General features: G+C 42.3%; 1 long non-coding RNA gene across 1 annotated transcript; it reads right to left on the bottom strand.

The window, feature by feature from the left end:
- Window positions 1–5271: 5271 nt before the first annotated feature.
- On the bottom strand, window positions 5272–7507 carry LOC139080463 (uncharacterized). Its single transcript, XR_011534993.1, has 2 exons — window positions 7292–7507; window positions 5272–6495 (listed from the first exon to the last, which is right to left on the bottom strand). It is a non-coding gene; the product is annotated as an uncharacterized lncRNA (long non-coding RNA).
- Window positions 7508–8630: the final 1123 nt, after the last annotated feature.

Here is an 8630-nt window from a genome sequence, read left to right on the forward strand (position 1 = left end):
ATATTTATAGACTAGAGGAAGAAGCTGCAGTACAGGTAATGAATAAATGATGCAGGAGGAGTCTAAATTCTGAGAAGTGGGTAATGAGACAGTGCCTGCAATGGCTGCAGCCAGTTAACCATCCTGCTGAGAATTGCCAAGATCTCATTCTATCCCATTTTTCTTGTTTTATGAAGAAAAAAAATATATCTGTCAATTTAGGTTAAAGCTATAAACTACTGCGTTATACCTGTTGGGGTATGTTTATGACTCTCGTTAATCAAAAGTGAGTGCTGTGTGTCTAGCATTTAGCCTGAGTGGAGAATGGAATTTTCCATAGAACATCGTGTTATGAATTGCTATGACTCATAATATGTTCCCATAAATAAGCCCTCTGTGAAAAGCGCATTGTAATAGTCGCCATGTGGAATATCTGCGCCAGTAGATGTTGACCTCTGTTATGTGAACGACATTTTTTGTCGTTTGTTTCCACAGTTGAAGCTTTAGATGAAGCCATAATATTTACTGCGGTCCATTTGTTCTCTGTCGGGGTAATATATTGCGAGACAGCGTCCTGCCATCCCAACCAGGGCAGGGAGGGCGCGGGAAGGGAGGGTGTCAAGGTTTGCTCAGTGTGGCGCCTAATAAGGAAGACATGCAACTCCCTTGTTTCTAGAATGCCCCACTGAGGAAAATGGATACATTGAAACATTTTTCAAAATAATGAAACTACTGCTTGGGAGAGGAGCTTCATGGAATTGGAGGCAAAATAATAATAATTAGAATAATGAGGTAGCTGTGAGTTATCCGTATCCCACAGCAGTGGCGACTCCATGCCTTGGAGCATCCCCGATCATCAAGGACAATTGCCTCAGGAACTGAAGGCATCTCCTCTCTACCCATTCGATCCTTTTCCTCAGCCAAGGACGGTGGATAAATTAACAATTAGGGCTTTTGACTCCACTAGCAACTGGCCTGAAACTAAAAATATTTCAACTTTGGCAACTAGCATCCATCAAACAGTAAAGAGATGTATCTACTGTTGACTTACTGCCTACGCTCAGCCCCAAGATTGTCCCAGAAATAAACCTCCTGTGGCAAAAATGGAGCACAATTCAGTAGAATGATTTTCCTTTCCCTGAGAGACATTTTTGTTAGCCATCTCCACTACTGAAAATATTTATTTAACCTTTTATCATAAATGAAATAGTCACCTTAGTGGATAAATGCACAGTCTCAGTTTTAATGCTCTGATTTGAAATGTTTCAAAGCATCTCATTATTTGCAGAAAATATCCCATGGCCACGGCTCTCTGGGGGTTCTTTTCCCACACCTCGATCTCGGCGATCGTACTTGCTGGGGTCAAATATACCACACGCAAGCGTGACTCACATTCACGGCTTGACCTACCTCCCCTCACTTGAGAGAGAAAACTTACTTTTATAAAACACAAAGGGGAGATTTTATTCTCTCTGCACAGACCTACCAGCAAATGGTTGTATTTATATAGGTCAGAGTTGAACCTTGGTTCAAAATTAGAGGGTATATTTCAGTGCTTGTGAAAATAGACAGAAAAAAGAATGTACTGACTTTTACCCCCTTCCCACCTCTTATATAAAGATATATTGTCTTCCCAGCACAACAGGAAAAAGGTATTATATTATTAAAAGAAGGACCGTGACCATTCTCACTAAGCTCTGATGGATTAAACTTTTCTCCTGTAGCTTTTGTACGCAAGGTGTGCTGAACACAAAGGAACACAAATATTTGTGTAACAAAACATCCTCGTGCTTTAGAAAGGTCTGTTGTGCAGAACAGAGATAGCCAGCGCCTCGCCTCCCACACTGACCTCTTTGGTAATGTCCTCCATTTGCATCATTTAATTCACTTCATTCTTTTCCCTGTTCTCTAGAGGGATTTTCACTTCAGGAGTTCAGAATTTGCCCAAACCCACTCGTGACTGTACACGTCTTCCCCAAGGATGTTTTTACTCTGGCCTCTGTTAGACACCATTCAGATAATCAGCTCACCAGAATCAAGCCTCATCCCCGCCTGCTGCACACGCCATACACTGAACACAATGTCAGATACAAGTCTCATAAAGATTTCTAGACTTTTACCTGTCTTATTTTATGACTCCCTATATTGCCTCTTCCTTTCAACTGCATTAATTTTGTGCTTCTACACTTATGTCTTCCCTTTTACTTTCTTGGTACGCTCCCATCTTCAGTTGTCCCAGAAGCAGACCTTGAGACAACAGTTTGGTGCAAGTGTTGATTACAGAAATTCTTCCCAGAGACACCATCTGATGAGAGAGTGAGTGAGCCTAGCAAAGGTGAGGTTCAGGGAAGGCTCCAACTCAGCAAGATCCTGCTGGAAGACCCCGGTGGGACTCACTCCACAAAGTGTGTTCCTGCTGGAGACAGAGGAGGGGGCTTCTGTGCTCTGCGACTCCTCAGTCCTGGAGGTGGGACTGCAGAGAGCGGGAAGCGTGGAGGATGTGGGCCCCAGGCTCTTCCAGGGCAACCTCTGAAGAAGGTCCTCAAGCCACAGAGCACAGAGTGAGGGGGAAATGCTCAGACAGCTGCTGACAGTCCGAGAGGTCTGGATGGGCAGAGACAGCGTCTGCCAACACTGTGTTATTTGAGTTTCTTGAGTTGACCAACAAATACATTTGGTTTCTGCTCCTTCTTTATTAAAGAAATGCATTTGTGATGCTGTGTTTTACCTTACACAGGAGTGAAGTGCCAGAACGCTTTCAGAGAATACCCTTATATTTACCATTTACCGTTCACCAGTCAGGCTTGTGTTTATGGTATTTTTCAAATGAAGATTTGCCTCCAGGAATGTGTAGCAAAAATTGGAAAAATGATAGAAGACTGAAAAGTGTTCCCATTTACGTTACCCCAGCCCCCACCACCAATCTAATAAATTAATGGCATAAATGAAGTTTAAAGTTTAGGTTGTGTGTTTTCTTTGAAAATAGAGAAAAGAGAAAAGTGTACAGAAATAGCAAATCCTACATTTTCATAATTGGATATTTATGATAAACTTTATTAAAGAGATGAAAGAAAGTGAGTCAGAAGTTAACATTTATTGAGCATCTCCTAAGTGCGTCAGTGTGTTTAGTTTCCACAACTGTCATTATGGTCCAGTTAAACTCTTTATTTTAATGATAAATAACCTAAGGCTTAAATATAAGTACTTACCAAAGTCACATAACTTGTAAGGAAAGCTGAGATTCAAATCTGCATTTCTCTAACTCAAAAATGAAGGTTGTACTTTTAATTTATAAAATTTGCATCATAAATAATTGATGGGGAGGAAAACAGATATTGGGTGATGCAAAAATGTTACTTAGGAGCCAAGTGTTTGAAACGTGTTGCTTTACCGAGACTAAAAAAACTGACTAGATACCTAAAACTACCCTTACTTCTGTCAAGTATTTAAGAGATGTTAGACTATACACTTAAAGTCGTGTATTTTTTCTATCAAATGCGTCAATCACAGAGCCATGGTTGAGAATTGTTACAGTTACATGTTGCGTACACTTTCATCCACTTCTTATCCCTTCATTCAACAAAGAATTATTAAGCATTTATGATGTTTTCTTGAGAATAGGGATAAACAGACGATTAAGCATAATCTCTACCATCAAAAGAGCTTACTAGCTAGGAATTGGAGTTAAATGAGGTTACTAAAATGCTCCAGGATTAGACAGAAGGTGTGCTTTGTGTCCCCAGAGAGTGAATAATAGAATGGTCAATTCTATGTGAAAGATGCAGAATAATAGGCTTCATAAAGAGGATTATGTTTGATAAAGTCTTTAATATTAATAGGCACTTATCAGCCAGAGAGGGAAAAACGGATATTTTAAGAAAAGGAAGCAGAAGAAGAAAATCAACAGGATCCAAATACCTGAATCAGCATGATCTGTAACCAAAAGTACAAGTAAACTCAGGTGACCCGGCATATCTGTGTACACACATTCAAAGCAATCACTGTCCCATTAAACATATAATTTACAGAATATAATTAGTTATCAAACATTTGAGAAACTGTCATAAGGTAAGGGGACTATATGCTCTTTTTTGTGCGTTTGTTTATTAAACTTTTTACAGGCAAGTGAGTAAGTTGTGTGAACAGCTTGCTAAAGTGTCACAAAGTGCACTCTCCTGCATAACTCTCAGCCAGGTCAACAAAAGAAGCATTGCTCTCCCCCCACCCCAGTCCCCACGTCCTCAAGGAAGATGGGTCATCAAAGCACTGTGAAATCGCACCCATGTGCTCCTCCCCTTGGCCGGCCATGTGGAATGTCAGTACATGCCTCAAGCTCTCACTCCATCTCAACAGTCATTATCTACCCATCTTGTTCAGCTTTTGATTCCATAGATCAACCTAGTCTCAGTTTTCTTTATTTTTATAGACTTAGGATGCTCCATTTTCACAGAGGCCACTCACACAAAAGCCTGAGTTTACCTCCTTTTGGGGGCATGTGGTTATACTACATCTCCCATCATCCTTTCAAGGCCAAAGTGACCATGTGACTGAGCTCTAACCAAGGTAACACGAGCCAATGTGATACGTGTCCCTTGGGCCACAGCTTTAAAGAAGTGGGCTTGTCTTTCTATGTTTCTTCATCAATTTCACCAATAACCTGTAGATCATGGGTGATCAGAGCCACAAGATGGGACAAAATGGTTCCTGAATTATCACATGGCTTCCCAACAACCAGGAACTCCAGCTTGAACTTTTTCATAAGGAAGAAAGAAACTTTTGTAGTACTAAGCTGCTGAAATGTTGCTGTCCATTTGTTATAGCAGCTAACATTACTCACCAGGAATTGACCCAAGGAGCAGCAAATGTTCATCCTGTATAAAAGGAAATGCTTTAGGGGCCGGCCTGGTGGCACAGCGGTTAAGTTCACACATTCTGCTTCTTGGCAGCCCGGGGTTTGCCAGATCGGATCCCGGGTGTAGACATGTCACCACTTGGCAAAAGCCATGCTGTGGTAGGTGTACCACGTATAAAATAGAGGAAGATGGGCATGGATGTTAACTCAGGGCCAGTCTTCCCCAGCAAAAAGAGGAGGATTGGCAGTAGTTAGCTCAGGGCTGATCTCCTCAAATGAAAAAAAAAAAAGGAAATGCTTTAATTTGAGGAATTTCAGTTTGCTTGCATGAGTGAACTATAGACTGCCCGTAGGGAGAAGGGTGAGGGGGTTGAGGATGTGGACCCTGAGAAGGAAGAGAGAAGATGAAAGCAGTTAGCAGAAATGAGATCTCATGTGTCTCCTTTGTAGTCCGTAAAGTCTTCAGCTTTATTTTTTGGCCAAGAGTGACCATTAAAGATCATTGAGTAGAAAAGAAATATGACAACACTTTTGTTTCAAAAAGATAACCTTATCTGCAACTAAGACTAATAGACGGAAGCAATGAGACTAGTTACTGGTCTCATCTCAATCCAGGCAGAGTGCAGAGAGAGCATGAGCTCAGAGGGTAGCAGAAGAGGAGGAGAGGATGGAGGAGGAAGAGAGTGATCACGGAAGGGAATGAACATGGTCTGCTTGTAACTGGAAAGAAAATGGAAGCCAAACTATGCAGACAGTAAGAAAGATCAGCAGTTGCCCTGGGGAGGGAGAGAGGGATGAAGAGGTGAACGTGGGAGATTTTAAGGGCATGAAAATAGTCTGGATGATACTGTAATCGTGGGTACATGCTTCAAAGGCTGTAGACCTACAAAACGCAAAGAGTGAATCTTAACATAAACTGTGGACTTCTGTTAATAATAATGTATCATCAATTATACTGGCTCATCAATTGTAGCAAATGCACCACATCAATGCAAGATGTTAATAACTCGAGATGTTAACAACAGGGAACCTGAGGCAGGCAAAGAAGGGGCATATGGGAACTCTGCACTTTCCACTCAACTTTTCTGAACACCTAAAATGACTCTAAAAAATAAAGACTAATTTTTTTAAAAAAGAAAGAAAATGGAGCGTTTACATGTTATAATTACCATACATGTTTAAGATGAGGTTATAAATTTCCAAACTGATCTGCGTTTTTACTTGTATAGATCCAAAGTCTTGCTCTGTGCTCACTCTCAGGCAGCTGCTGTCACAGAGATGGGATGGGGTGTGGACAGGCTTGTCTGGTGTTACTTTGTTGTGCCATCACTCATAATAATAAAACTCCCAACCACAACTTAAACATTCAATCCTTGTTTGTGCCTTTAAGCAGTAATTACAAGTTCAGTTGAAAAAAGAAATGCTTTTCTTTTTAATAGTTACTGAAACCAAGGAAGAAAGTTTGAGTGACTTAACCGTGATCTCCTTCCAAGTATGTAGAGAAGCCAGCGATGAAGTAATTCCTGAGCTCCAGAACACCCTCTGTTGCAGGATTAAGCTGAGGCCTCTCTGCCAAGAAGAACTCCCTGATTAGAGTTTGCGAGTGTCCGCTCAGCTTCCTGACATCCTTAAGGCAAGCGAGTGGAGACGCAAAGCCAGCAGTCCTACAGATACAAACCACATGACACGTTTTTCCTTAGGTTTGCTACAGCTACTGACAGATGGGAATTGAAGTCTCCAGCATCACCTCCTGACTGAACCAGTGGAGTAAGCACTCCAGAACCACAGCCCCAGATCTGATTTCAGACAAATGTTTCCCCTCTGTAATCACTGCTCTGATCCCAGAGCTGGGCGAGATGAAACACAGCAACAACGTGGTTACTGGCAGCCAAAAAGACATAAATGGGGAACCAGCTTCTCTCGGTGCTACGCTCTCACAGGATGTGCGGCTCTCAGCGGGACCCCATGGATTCTCTATGCTGGGAATCATGGGGCCCAAGAAGTGACACAAATAGGTCACAGAAGATGCACCCTTCCACTGAGCTGGGGTCACAGGTCCCTGTTCCTATGTGGATGGAGCCCATGTTGGGGAGGGTCTTTACTGCAAGCACATGGGCCTGAACCAAAAGATTCTCCTCCTGCTTAGCGAAGATACAAGGAACTTAGCGCACAGAACAGGGTTTTTCAACCTCTGTACTCTTGAGCCTTTGGCTCTCCATTATGCCTCTTCATGGGAGGCAGTCCCGGGCACTGTAGGTTGAGTAGCAGGGTCCTTGCTCCCTGCTTACCAGATGCCAGTATCACCCCCACCCCACCCCATTGTGAGAATCAAAAATGCCTCCAAACATTGCCAAATGTTCCCTGGGTGGCAGGCAGAATCAGCCCCAGTTGAGAAGGACTGGTGTCGGAGGCGTCCCTAACGATGGAGGGGTTGATTTTGGACAAGAAACCATTTCCTACCTTCCTTTTTCTCTCTATAATTGGTTGCTGCCATGCAGAGCCCAAAGAAATCATCAACGGGATTCTTAACTCTGTGACTGCTCCTCTGTTTGCAGAGAAAATAAGGGCTGAGAGCTGTCTCTTCATCTATTCGACATCCAGCAGATGAGGCTGAGTTTTTGCAAGCCTGAAAGATCGTCCCAAGTTCCTAACTCCAACAACTGAGGGACCGATTCTAATACACTTTACATCTGTGAGGGGAAAATTGCATCAGAATAGTTCAAATGAAAAGGCCAACTGCATGATTCATTTTGGAAGACCAGTTCAAAAAGTGAGCCCTATTTTAAAAATTCACATTTTTATTTTTATCCAGGACTCTGATAGTTTCACTAGAGATAAATGATTCCTTTTCAGAGGGGAAATAAGAGGCAGTTTAATCTTGGCCTTCTATTGCTTGAAACTATTCCACCTCTGTGAACTCATTTCATATTTTAAGCTCCCCAAAAAGGACAAAAGAATTTAGCCAACTCCCATGTGACCACACATTGCTAATAGAACAACACATAATTTGAAAAATTTCTACCTTTCTGAGAAGACACTCAGTATAATCTACCATAGGATAGATTTCAGTGCAGTGCAGTCCTTATTTTGATATTGTCTAAAGGCGCTAATATTTATTTGGTCATTTATTTAAAATATTTTTGTTGAGACCACTTTTTCTAGACATTATCCTAAGCACTGGGAATGATTCTTTGAACAAAAGATGACGAAGATACAAATACGGCTGACAGTTCCCTGAAAGATGCCTTCTGTTGACTGGTAACTGGGCTCTCATGCTACAAGGGCTGTGGTGGGAATCAGGGTGCTCTTATGTGAAGGGCAATATCCTAGGTCCAAGGCCAGGCCAGGCTCCAGTGGAAACAGCATCAAAGTTGAGGCACAAGGAGGAGAAGCTGACAAGACAAACATGGGAGAAGAGTTCTAAGCTCTGGTCACGTGCTGGTCATGAAAGCGTTGCTATGCTGAGGTCTCACGTATAACCCCCAGAGTTTAGAACTCAGGGACTGGCACCCCAGATGTGTTCGTCTGGAAGTCTCGCCCTCCCTCTAGGAGAAACACAGAGGGAGAGACTTCATTTGACAATGATGAAAGACCCAGGTGCAGGTGAGGTCCCCTGCTCTTAACAACCCTCAGGTCTGACTCAAGTCCTCCTCCTCCTGGAAACCTTGCAAGGCCACTCCATCTTCCATTGATCCTTTCATCAATCTGCTCTGACTTTCTAGAAGGTTCTGACTAGGTTTCCAGTTAGGACTACTCAAGTAGGTTCTTAATTACATACTTTATTACTTATGTGTTTCCA

The sequence above is a fragment of the Equus przewalskii genome, chromosome 30, assembly GCF_037783145.1.
Source record: "Equus przewalskii isolate Varuska chromosome 30, EquPr2, whole genome shotgun sequence".
In the NCBI taxonomy this organism is placed as follows: Eukaryota; Metazoa; Chordata; class Mammalia; order Perissodactyla; family Equidae; genus Equus; species Equus przewalskii.